This window comes from Fukomys damarensis, unplaced genomic scaffold (genome assembly GCF_012274545.1).
Source record: "Fukomys damarensis isolate Sample0158 unplaced genomic scaffold, DMR_v1.0_HiC HiC_scaffold_17, whole genome shotgun sequence".
NCBI classification, from domain to species: Eukaryota; Metazoa; Chordata; class Mammalia; order Rodentia; family Bathyergidae; genus Fukomys; species Fukomys damarensis.
Genome location: NW_022900929.1, coordinates 76556729 through 76569986, shown reverse-complemented (window position 1 = coordinate 76569986; position 13258 = coordinate 76556729). Strand labels below are relative to the sequence as shown.

At 45.5% G+C, this 13258-nt stretch overlaps 1 protein-coding gene across 9 annotated transcripts in view; it reads right to left on the bottom strand.

Moving 5' to 3' along the window:
- Sema6d (semaphorin 6D) overlaps positions 1 to 13258 on the bottom strand; it is a 385396-nt gene that overhangs the window by 22410 nt on the left and 349728 nt on the right. Inside the window, exon 1 of one of the 9 annotated variants that reach the window (XM_033765212.1) lies at positions 1553 to 1572. The exons of the other annotated variants lie outside the window; for them this stretch is intronic. The gene's annotated coding sequence lies outside the window, so the exon portion shown is untranslated. Of the gene's footprint in view, positions 1 to 1552; positions 1573 to 13258 lie in introns of those variants that run through there. 9 annotated transcript variants of the gene reach the window in all.

The following is a 13258-nucleotide window of genomic DNA, read 5'->3' as shown; positions in this document are numbered from 1 at the left end:
GGCAGCTCCTGTCTCCCTGACTGACTCTTCCCCACCTTGACCCCAAAGCATTGTCTTCTGTACACATTATTCTTCTCATCCTAGAAGCCATCTGTCCATCAGCTGGACTCTCTACTGGCTCTGTCCCTTTTGCCTTTCTTCCTGACCCCAAATCCCTCTCCCCCAGCCACACGGAGTGCTGCCAGGCTGGCCAACCACACCTACTCATCACTGCCAGCTTGCTCTTTGGTCCAGGAAGAAGGTGCAATGCAGCACGAGCCTCAGAGATTCCCGTCACTTTCTCCTCAGCTGAGCTCTCCGCTCATTTTGCAGCTTTCCCAGAACAAAGCAAAAGAAAGCAGAGCCGCTCCTGGGAGTGTAGAGCAGGGAGCGTGGGACAAGGAGAGAACAAACCTATTTGATACCCCACGATCCAGCAAACAAATGCGATCTAAACTCAGCCCATTAATGGCTGGCTTATGCCCGAGACTGCAGAGGGAAATGCCTTGCTTTGGTGCACTGATGGCCTCTTCTTCCCTGCTCTAACGTAAGTTGTGCTACAGCATAATTTAAGCCTGAAATCAGCACAAAAATTTACAGGATCTTTTATTTTAGGTCTTGATTCTGACTGAACAAAAAAAAGAAAGAAAGGTAGCAGTGGATACAGAGGATGGGAGAAAAGGGCAGGTGATGAGGCACAGAAGCCTGTTGTGCTCATTATTAATGCTTTGCTTTTAAAGTCAGTGTCTTCCTGAGAGTTGGATCAGTGCTGCTTATTGTAATTGTATTTGATGTGGATGAGAAAGCTGGCCCCTTAAGTTTTGTGAAAACTGAGGCAGCTCTTATGCAAAGTTTTCACTGTAATGTGGGTTTCCTTAAAGTAAACGCACATTAAAGTTTGAATCAGTAATGCTTCTGGACACGTATTAATAATTCAAAAAGGAACTGAACCTCAAAAGGATTGGGCCGGAAGAGCTGGAGGACAGGATCTAACCTGTCTTTGCCAAATGATAAGCACATCTGAACAAGGATCACAGTATCTGACCTCTGATCTGGTTCCTCACTCTGTACACGGAGCACTGCTCCAGTAAGAACTTGCCCAGGAGCGTCTATCTGTCTGTCTGCCCTCACTGAAATCAGGCTACGTGACATTTGAAAGGTAAGCTGTTCTAGACACAATCCTAGTCCTATTCTTTTGTGGTACTAGAGATTGAATCCAGGGCCTTAGATGGAACTACATATATCCCTAGTCCTTGTTATTTGTTACTTTGAGACCAGGTCTCACTAAGTTGCCTAGGCTGGGGTCTAACTTGTGATCTTCCTGCCTCAGCTTCCCAGAGGTAGGCAACAATCCTCATTTCAGGAGAAACTATCAAAAGAAACGCATGAGAGGATGAGTCTCCAATCTAAGCAGAAGAAATCTGCTATCAGGAAAGTGATGAAATAAATCAGCTTTTTGAGAGATCAAGGGGAGACCTAGCTTTGTAACAACACGAAGCACAGGAACCTTTTACAACTGGAAAAAGAACAGCAGGACCTGGCTGTGGTAGAAAGGAGCAGTGGCATCCATCACCTTTCTGCGGGGACGACTGGAGTTGTCAGGGTTAACTCATGAGGAGAACCAGTTAGAAGTCCCTTCCTCTGTCATCTCCTCCGTGCAAGTGGTCCAAGGCATCCAGGAAAAGGAGACACTGAGGCTCCGAGGGCCAACCCGACGCCCACAGAGCTCGCCTGTCTTCAGAACCACTGCTTCTCCCACCAGATGACTGCCTGTGACATTCTGTTCAGGGTAACAGAGCTGGGTCTGTGCTCAGGGCCAGGAAAACAGAAGCAGCTCACGTTTGTTCCGACCCCAGCACTGCAGCCACTCTGCAGCTGTCACTTCCAGCGTCGCCCGTGGTGTCTCGCTAGGCTTTCAGAGGCTGCAGCCAAGGCCCAGGCAAGGAATAACCACGGAGGGGCTGTGGCTTCTCTTCCTGTGGGACCTCGGGGAAGAACAGATGAATGGAAGGACTTATGATCCAAGACTGGCGAAGCCTGCATGCAACCCAGATGTCACCAGAGAGCCCGGTGATGCTCGGTCGCCTCCCTGCCAACGACAGCAGGAGCCCACGCTATTTTAGGGACTTCACATCTTCGCCCTTGACGTTCTGCAAATCACCTTCCAGAGGTTCCCCAGGGGATGGCATGCTTTAAAACAGCTGTTGAAAGGTTTGCAGAAAGGTTAAAACTCTAAGACCCCAGAAGAAGGAAGGTGGTTTTGTTCTTCTTCTTCTTCTCCCTTTTTAAAAATAATATTAAAGGACAAGAATCCCTGGTCCAAGTTCTTTGGTTTTCAGTTGCCAACATTCTGGCCCTTGTATCTACTTTCTGTACTGGAAAACAGGGTCATGGTTGCTTGTGTGCAGCGGATGCAAGAAGGACTAACTGGTCAGCAGCATCTAAACGTGACCATAACCAGCATTTCATAAGGCAGTTCTGACTTGCTTTTAAAAATGCATTTCCTGGGTGAGGTGAAGGGACGTAGGACTCTGGATTAGCATTTCAACTGCCTGTGATTAATTTCAATATCGTTATTTTTTTAAATGGATTTATTTCTATGGGTAGAAATGAAGTCCATGGTGAGACAGGTTCAGCCTGGTCGTTCTAGACTAAAAACGAGGAGTGAGGATCAGGTGGACTTTCTCACCAGCAAAGCTCTGGGAGGCCCACCTGGGATCAAATCACAGCAGTTGCGATTCATCAGTTGCCTTTTATCTGGGTCTGAAGACCATGAGCTTTTGGCAGGACCGAGTCCACAGAGGCAAAATGAGACATTAGATAAATGTGTACAAGTCCTTAGAATTTCGGTTGCTAATTTTATTAAAGCAAAGAGCACAAAGAGGGTATGAGCACAGCCTAGTACTTCCTCTATCCAGGGATGGAGGACAAGGACTGTGGGGCTAGACCACCTGGTGGTGAGTACCAGCTTTGCTACAAACCAGCTATCTGTCCTCAGATAGCCAGTTAACCTCTGTCTTAGTCACTTTCTCATCACAGGATAAAATACTTGACACCCACATTTAAAGGAGAAAAGGTTTACACTGACTCACAGCCGGCAGTTATCTGGCTCCAAGGCAGGGCAGCACAACAGAGGAAAAGATGCTCATGGTGTGAGGGCCAGGAAGCAAGAGAGTGACCAAGGGAGGGGGAGAGAGAAAGAACCTTCCAGGCTACGCCCACAAGGACCCGCCTCTTCCAACCTGACCAGTCCCTTAACAGCAAGCCAGCTATGCTGCCCCCATAATCCAAGCACCTTTCAAAAGCTACATCTTTCAGCTCATAAGGCTTTGGGGGGACATCAAATTATAAACCCTAACATTCTACCCGTGGCCCTCAAAGACTTAAGCACATCTCTTTAGGGAAAATGCATTTAGTCCTCCTCTAAGAGGACTAATAATTGTTCTAACAATTTTAGTATTGCTGAAAAGTCCAAGTTCAGCGTCTCCTCTGAGACAGAAGGCAAACTCTTAGCTGTAAGTCCCTGTAAAAATATGATGAAGTCAAACACCACTGACATACAGCAGCACAGGATAAACATTCCTCTTCCAAAAGGGAGGGATGAGAGAGAGAGAAACCAATGTGACCAAAGCAAGAATGAAACTCAGCAGGGCAAACAAACATTAAATCTTGCATCTCCATGTCCAGCATCCAGGGCAAGCTGAGGCAGGGCCTCTGTGGCCACACCCCCAGGGCACTGCCTTTGGCTGTAGCTCTCATGGCTTCTCTCTTGGGCTGACTTTCCTCAGACCTTCCTTATTCCTCGCTTCTCTAACTTTCTGGGGTCTCCACTGCATTTTTAGCTTCACTATTAAAGCTTATGCACTGCCCTCACAGGAGCACAATGCCTGGCCTCAAAGGCCTTCTTCTGAAGTCTGGATGGAATTCTCCCTGACATCACAACTCTTATCTTCTTCATGCGGCTAAAACCAGCACATGGATGGTGCCAAGATCTGCTGCCAGTTCAAGCAGTACCTGGGCTCCCTTGTATCATGGCTGCAGAGGTCTCTTGAGTGCCTGGATGGCTGAGTGCTATAAAACACAGTCTGGGAAACAAATTCCCTAGATGGCTATTGTTTTGGAGCACAAAGCCTTGGAACTCACTTCTCAAAGCAGTCTTTCATTTTTGCAATTCTGAGCCTATAAAAGGTGAGGCATAGCTCTTTCCTCACATGTCCTCAAGAAATTTTCCAATTATTCCAATCCAAATAACTTGGCTTCTTCATATTTTATTGTATTTTTTGGGACCAGGATCAAACTCAGGACCTTGCCCTTGCAAGGCAGGCACAGTGATACTGAGTTAAATTCCCAGCTCAGTTTGGCTTCTTTTTAATGATAATCTTCTCAGCAACCAATCTCTCCTCTGCTCCATCTTTGCAAGTGCTTTCCTCCTGGAAAAACTGACAGCTTTTAATATGTGTTTTTTGTGCCCAATTTTCAGTATAAACCTGGCTAAAAGCCCTCAGCAGTATGCAGGTCACAGCCCCAACACTGGGCTGTCTTGAAATTTTCTCTACCAGATTAGCTAGTCTGCTGCCATTAATCTCGCTGTCCGGAAAAGTCTCAGGATATGAAAAAAATGTAGACAAGTTTTCTTTCAGAGTGTAACACACATGATCTCAAGTCCAACTGCCAATGGAGTCCCTGTTCTTAACTGAAACTTCCTAAGTCTGATCTTTACCATATGCATTTCTATCAACATTCTGGTCTTGTGAGTTTTAGTCAGAATCTCCCATCAAGCTCAGCTTGCAGCATTCGTGGGTTCTTTTTCTACCTGGCATCACCATACCTTTCCTGATTCTTCCCTCAATATAGCAGCAAAGGCTTCTTCTATACCACATGGTCAGGTAGCATCACAGCAATGACCCTACTCTTGGTACCAAAATCTTCCTTGGTCACTTTTTCATCACTGGGACACAAGACTAGAATTAAAGAAGAAAGGGTTTATTTTGGCTCAGTTTTTAAAGGTTTCACACCACAGTTGGCTGGCTCCAGGGTGCCAAGGTAGAGGAAAAGCTGCTCATGGCATGGTGACCACGAAGCGGGGTTGGGGGGAGATCAAAGGAGGAACCTGGAAGAGAGAGATATACTCTTCCAGGTCATGCCCACAGTGACCTGCCTCTTCCCAGCAGACCTCACCTCCTAAGAGCAAGTCACTATAATCACCTTGCAATCGCCCTACATTTGGCCTCATGAGGCTTTGTGAAGGGACACATCCAAATATACACCACAATAAACATTTTACACCTCCATGACCCTGTAAATTGAGGATAAGACATGTAGCTGCCTTACAGAATTGAGAACTGAGTGAATCCTTTATAGAGCTGATCTCGTTTGTGGCACATGGGAAATTCCATAACTGTTACTAAGCAGAGTGAGCACCAGGAAGCCCATCAAGGCTAAAGTGTGTGAGTCTAAGGCTGGAGACAATAATGCTTCAAAGATTACAGTACGCTTATCTACATTTATTCTCACTTCTCTTGAAGAATTTCCTTAAGGGATGTTAATCTAACCCCGATATCAAACACACCTGGAGATAATAAAAAATTAAGAAATCTAGATTCTTCTCTTGACTCAGCTGTTAAGGAGCCAAGGGAGCGTGAGAAAGTCAGTTCCCCTCCTCCTACTTCTTTCCTCACTTATACAGTCAGAGGCTGAGCCACAAGGTGGGCGATCTCTAGGGTCCCTTCCAAGACATGAGACTGGTGCCTGGGTTGAAAAAAGCTCTTTACCCGAAGTAAAATGATTCCCAATTCACATTTCTAAATTTTTCACACAGCATCAGTGTTGCCTAGGAATCAAAGTGCACGTGTTCTCTCTGAACCCCAAGACAGGAACACTGCAATCACGGCCTCTGATCTGATCTGGGAGGCCAGACCACCAATGGGATTTGAGTGTCCACTGGCTCTATGGATGTGGACTTGGCCCTCTGATGGTGTTCCCGATGGAGGAACAGAGAGTGCATTCGTTCGCTCACCACCACGTGGCCTTGGAAATGTGGCCTTTAGGTGCCATCTCCAGCTTCCCTGGACCCAGGGGTGAGGTACTGTGGACCCTCCCACAAGCAGTACTTGTTTCTTATGCGTATGATATACACAACTCAAGGCCTCTACCTCCTTTCTCAGCCACTCCCTGCATCCTCAGCTGTCCTTCACAGCTGATGGAAGCAGACCACAACCCTCACCTGTGCCTGGGGGTGGGGAGCAGAAGGCCCTGCTCTCAGCCATACTTAGGCTAGACAGGGATTAGGGAATGAGCTTTTTATTTTCACAGCATTGCATGCTTTTCAAAGTAAATATGTCTTATCTAGACTTGTCCTTAAAGCTGCCCCGGGTTAGGGGACAAATTATTACCTCCACTGACCTATGTATTAGCTTCACGAGGACAGAAGTGGTGGCTGTTCTGTCCTCTGCTTTAGCTTTATACAACCCACCACTGCAGTTGGACCCGGTGTCTACTCTGTAAATGTGTGCTGAATTCATGAATGAATCTTCATTTCACAGATGAGGAGTTAAAGAACTGCTTGGGGGTCAGGCAGAAGATAAGAGGCTTCTGCATCCTCCTCCTTGGAGTCCAGTGCTCTTTTTATCACCTCAACAGCTAATCCCAAGAGGCTGCAAATGGATTTGTGTAGATGAAAATAAAGACTTGGCTCCACAGTGACATTAAGCTCTGGTCTTGCAATTATGGGGCCCAAGAGAGCTCCAAGAACACTGTGGGTGATGCCTGTCTTAGCACTCTGCATTCTGGGTGTGCAAGGAGTCACTCAGGTCCAGTATCAACTGTGGCTCCTCCTATTTGGCTTCTCTTGTCCTTTCATCTTCCTTTTTGTGGCTAATTCCTAATGAGAAATCATCTTCCATGAGGATTCTCCTTCTACCACCTAAGTCTGGGTGCATCTGTATCATGACACATACCATACGGAATTACTGCTCCTTACTTTCTCAATTTCTCCCCCAACTCCCACCTACTGTGAGTTCATCTCACGAATGCAGGGGCTGTATCATTCATGTCCATAGATAAATTCCTTAGAAAGGCAGTTGGCACAAGGATTCAATAGTTTGTTGAATGAATGAATGAGTGAATGAATGAATGAATCTTGTCTCCTATCAAGAAAAGAAAAAGCTGACCAATCTCCAGAGAGCACTTTTCCCATTGATGGTAGCTGACACTCATAGGTTACAACCCACCATCACCAGTCACCCACACGGCCAATCATGTGCAAGGCTCATTCTTCCATTCTGCTCATTTTGCAATGGCCAGGAGGGACATGCAGGAATTCACTGCTGATAAGAGACTCCGGTTCACATCCTACAGTGACCAGGGCCCTGCACTGGTCTCCCAATTCTACCCTAGTCACAGCAGCATCATGGTGCTGGGGAGTCACACCAAGTGCTGCCACAGCCGTGCCAACAGGCTGAATGTCGGGAGCAGGGGAGGGGAGAGTATGGCCAGCTTTCCTTTCCCCCTTCCACTTCCTGTCAAGCTCTGTGCAGACTCAACAAGCAGAGGTTTAACCCAGGGGCCTCGTTTAAGGTGCGCCAATCGCAACTCCCTGGCTGTGAATATATCTTCCCTACTTCCCGTGTGTCCCCAGAGCCGAGGGGGAGGAAAGGCGGAGGACCCCAAGAGCCAGGAAGGAGCCACCTGCACATGCCAGCTTCTGCAGCCCAGGCTCCCTGGTTCACCTTCTCTGAGGTGAGAGAAGGAAGCGTCTCATCTCTGCTGACTACCTTGCCATAGTTGTTTTTTTTAAGGCATGAGTGAGAAAATGTGAGTAAAAATACTCTATAAATCATAAAGGTGTGATCCAAGTGTGAGAAGGAGCATTATTACCAGTGTTTTATTTAGTCACAGTTTGTAGCAGCCCAGTAGACTGACACCATTTATGCCTAGGCTCTTGTGAATAGAAGAATCCTCATTCCACTCCACAGAGGCAGCTAGTCTGCAAGCCACCAGCCCGAGAGGGCTTCCTGCTCCTTGCTCCCACTGTTCTGTGAACCTGGAGTCTCTTCTTCTCTAGCTGGCAGGTTTCTCGTCTTCCCAGAGGACCCAACACCACATTTGCCATTGCTCTCCCCAGCTGCCTTCCCTCCCTGTACTTCTACAATGGGTTCACCACGGAGGGGCAGTACTGGCCACCTGTTCCTCGACATCCTTGTTAGACTGTGGGTTCCTAGAAAGCAACATCTGCCACTTATTAAGAAGAAGTAACTTCACGGTCAGCACTGAAGTACATCCTGTGCCTGCTCCGCTGACGAGAGGCAAGGGCGCCTGTGACATTCTGCTTTTGCGTTTATGAGACACACCTGGACTTGCATGTAAAAGGCAGGTGCTGGAGATGGGAAAAATAGAGACCATCGTGATCCCAAGAAGCCAGGGCTGAATGCTAACAAAGCACTACACATTTGTGCTAAGCACTCACCAAGAGGATGGTGCTAGTTTTCCAAACTTACAGACCAGGAAATTAAGAGGTCATCTGCCTCTGTTGCACAAGTAAGTAGTGGAACTCTAATGTCTGAAGTCTTAGATCAGAAAAAGTCAATTCAGGAGAGAGACGGGGGGGGCACTTATAATTTATTAAGATAATATTGTCATCTTTTAGCTTGATTTCTACCACTGTTACTTAGACATATTCAGCATTGTTCCCTGCACATTCCTTCTGTATCTGAACAATAAAAAAGAGTCTATAAAAAAACAGTAAGGGAAGATTCATGTAGGAAACAAGGCAAGGTCCTGTCTTCGAAGTCTTGGGAGTTGGTTCTGCTGCCTCCTCCACCTCTGCCTGTGAAACTGAGGGCAAGCAGTGATCAGGGGCCTCTCCCCTGCCATCTCCACTTGGGTAAAAGGAAGCCTGAATCCACAGTCACCAGTGCAGCCCAGGTTCTCTGCCATTCCCGAGAGGAAATGTTTCCTGTTACTCAGTGAGGAAACAAGGCTCTAGTTTACAAATATTTTGGCTCTCCCTCTCTTGAGCTATGCGCCCTTGGAGAAACTACTTTCACCTTGCATCTGCTGAAAGTAGAAAATAACTGGACCTATCTTCAACAGTTGGTTTGAGGACTGCAAACCTGACATGTGGAAAGCCTTTAAATCTGAGCAACTGGTTGTCGGCAGGAACAATTATTACAGCTATTGCTAGGGGATTAGTGCCATCCGTGTTCCTCCTCTCTGCCTAGCCTCCTGTCCCGCGACACTCCCCCTTTTCCTGAAGACCACTGATGACTCCAGTATCTTCTGTATTCCAAATTCTCTCTCAAAATAGTCTTCGGAAGACAAGATCAAATAAGTTCTCCTTTGCCTGGAACCAGTAATGGAAACACCTAAATCAGCCTCTCAGTAGTCAGGCGAGATTCCCATAACTACAGCTGTCAGCACATTAGAAATTAAGCATTATGCCAGTGTAGTGCACAAAGATACTTAACGTCATTATCCTGGGGGAATGCATCACTCAGGCCCACCTCTAAAATCTTTGAAAAGAGCAATGACATAGGATTAAAAGACCCGAGACCTGGCTTGTCGGGGTTGGTTGGGTGACGTACAGTGTACAGAATGACTGGATTTCTCACAAATCAGTCTCAGAAATGCTGAGATCCCAGAGATTTTGATTATGGAAAAGGTGAGTTAGATAAGTGGGTAACCTCGCCTCTAAAGTACACTGAGAAGTACTCAATATCTCCCAGATCCTGGAGTTCCAATATCTAGATTTTTCATCTTTTCAAAGGGCTAGAAATACTGCATGGCAGTTTAAAGACACGATCTCCACGGTTTTATTGCCGGCACCCTCCTTAGGCATCAGGACTGGGACTGTTTGATGACACACCCTGGCAGAAGGTTCTGGAAGTAATCAATGGGCAGCTTCCACTTCCTGTTCCTTATGGCAGGCATTTGTGGTTGGAACGTAGCCACCACAGGGTCAAGAGGCCCACAGGGCTGCAAAATACTGTCCTGAAGAAGCCCACATGGAGAGCAACTGAAGCCACACCTCTCGACCCAGACAGGCAGCACCTATCTGCCCCCCATGCACACCAGTTATCTTGGAGGGGCCAAGAAGGGGACCTTCCACCCTCAACTCAGCCACCCTGGCTGGGAGTTTCTCCACTCAGCGCTGCCCAAATTGCAGCTGCATGAGGTAAATAAATGCTTGCGGTTGTTTTAAACACTAGGTTTTAGAATGGTTTCCTATGTGGCAAGATAAGTGAGACAGACTCCTTGCTTTGGGAGAGAAACTTTTCCTAGATCCTCTCGGTTTATCTCTATTCTGCAACATGGCTTCCTCTGCTTTCTCTCATAGTTCAGCTGAAGACTGAAATTAGCTGTCAGAGCTGGATATATTGCGGAGACACATGGAACCTTTGGCTGGAGAGATGCGACAATTGCCCAGCAAGTCTTCAGATTATCCTTTTACGTGTCAAGCAGTACAAAACCTGTCCCTAAAAAAATCTAGTCCTTGTTTCTTAAAAAAAAAACAAAAAAGGAAATATCAAACTTTCAGCAATCACAGAGATCCAAATTAATTGAAGGATGTATTATTTTACACCGGTGAAATTAGCTTTTTTTGGAGAATAATACTGGTAAAGCTGGATGAAATCAATCCAACTGCATATGGCAGGATAAATTAGCACAATAGTTTTAGAAAAACTATACAGTTCCATCCACACACACGCACACTAACACTACCAACCTTTACTTCCGTTCTACTACTGATAATTTATCTTAAGCAAATAGTCTGAAGTAGGAAGGAGAAAATAATGGAATTACAGGAAGATGATTATTTATAATGATGAAAACACTGGAGATAGTTTAAATTGCTAAACTTGAAGAGGTGATGGTAACAAAAATATATTACAGTAGCCTCGCAGAATATGATGCAGCCATTAAAATAATAACAAAGACCAATAATCTTCAGTTTATAATACCGAGTGGGAAAAATCAGAACACAAAATTGGATGTTTTCTGATCATAGCTCCATAAAACAGAGACACATAAAGAAAGACACCAGAAACAAAACGATTAAGAATAAAATGAGTTAGTTGGGCTTTGTTCCTCTTTGAAAACCAATACTTTGTAATTTTGTTAACATTTGCAAAAAAGAACAGGAGACCAATCAATGACTCAATCAACCATCAATCAATCATCCATCCATCAGTCAAGTCACTTTCGACACAAATACACTGAGCATTTTTTGGAGAGGAACAATCAAGGCTCACTGGTTGAGTAAATCAATCATCACCACTTGGAGCCTATGGGATAATTTTCTTGCAACACAAGTTATTTCAGCTGCTAAATTCCTAGATGACAAGTCATTGATGCTGTAAATTTGCCCTGAGAATAAAGGTAATTCAGAGATTTCGGTTAATTAGCATTTGGCCTTGCTATTCTCCCATTCTGACCTCCTACACCTTCCTTCCTAAGTTTCCAAATACAAAGGGCTAAAAGAAAACCAGCAACAACACTTTCTATTTTTAGAGTGAACTTTAATCCGGTGTTCACAAAGGTCCACGCCGATGTAAAAATCACTGCCGTTCTCTCTCTGCCGGTAATACACGCACTGTCTTTTGCATTAAAAATTAAGAATTACTGTCACACAGGAGAAAGAAAACCTGGCTTAGGCTTCTCAGTGGCCAAAGCTATACCAGCAGCAGCAAATAGAAGACTGACTGCAATTGTGGAGCTGCATAAAGATAAAAACATCTGTACCCCACTTGTGTATTAGCACAGAGATCTCCCTTCTCTGCTCTAAAAGAAAAGAATGCCAGGGAAATGGAGAGTGAAAAGGAGGCTAACTCAATCCCCACTTCCTCTCGGAGCCCTGAGAGTGGTGACCAGAAGGGCACTGTCCCTGCCTCTCCCCTTGCTCTTCCCTGGATCTAACCCACAGCATCGCTGTGCCCTGGGTAAGCGACAGACGCTGTCTCTCGCATGTGCAGCAGAACATTAAACGCCTGTTTTCATAAACTAATTTACACAGCTGAACTGTTTACATTTCACTTTGAAGATAAATGGCTGCGGGTCACTGAATTCATTTCAAACTTGGGTCACACGGACCCATTTTTCTTGGTCACCGAATAAAGTGGAGAGCAGCTAAGGGTGAACCTGCCCTTGGGTCAGGCTTCCACCATCTGAGAGGCCCGTTTCAAATCAGCCCAGTAGATGCTAACACAAACATAAACACATCAGTCTGAGACCATCAGGGGACACCTGGGGAGCTGAAACGTGAACTCTCCCAGGACTGCAGGCCTCCTCAACTGAGGAGTCCTTAGGGCTACAAAGTAAAGACAGGCAGAAGTCAAGGTGTTCTCCACCCACATAAAACTAAATTAAAGAAGTTTTAACTCAAAATAAATACATAAACAAAACCTGCAAATTTGATGGTGTTTACAAGGCCCCACGACACAATATACTGTACTGCTTTTGAAAGAAGAAAAAAAATTACCATTCTTTTGCTCTCCTCCTTCTCCGCTTAAATCGTTGGAGTTGTTTGAAAGAATCTGCATTAACACCTTTTGATCAGTGTCAGAGTAAAAATTGCTTTCTAGTTAAACGATGAGATTCAGAGCAGTGAGCACCATAGCTTTGATCTTAAGTGGCTCCTGATTCTGAGTTAAGCTGGAGTTGTCTGTAGCTGTTAACATTCCAGAAAGACTCCCCATCTCTGCTCTGCCAGGCAGGACAACTGCGCACTTGTGGGCAGAGAGCATGGTTTGCTGATGCACATGTTTACGTGGGTGATCAGAGACACTTTAGGCACTGAATTTTCTTTCTTATGATCTCAAATTTGCTCGAATAAAAGGTGGTTTCAGGCGGAATCGAGGGTATATCTTAGAAGGATTGCTGAATTTCAGTTAATTTAGAGCTGTTTGTTTTCTTTGAACTGTCTTCTTTTTATCTATTGCAATTTTCTGGTGACCTCAGCTTGATGAAAAACAGCGTGTATTTGAGGGCTGCATCTACCATTAAGCTGCTATAAATTGTGATACAGAATTTGTAACACTACAGAGTTCAAGCAGAATGACTAGGTAGTGAGATCTTGGTTCCCACACTGAGTGAAATACACACTTGGGTGTGGACTTCCTTCCTGCACCTGGGACACCGGGTCTTTGCAGGATTTGGTGACTGGATGGTAGTGTGCTCTCTAACTGCTCTAACATTGAGGGGGACCACCCCGGGGAATGCACTCCAGAGTGGCCCTTCAAGCTTTTTTTTTTTTTTTTTAAGGTACTGGGGATAGAACTCAGGT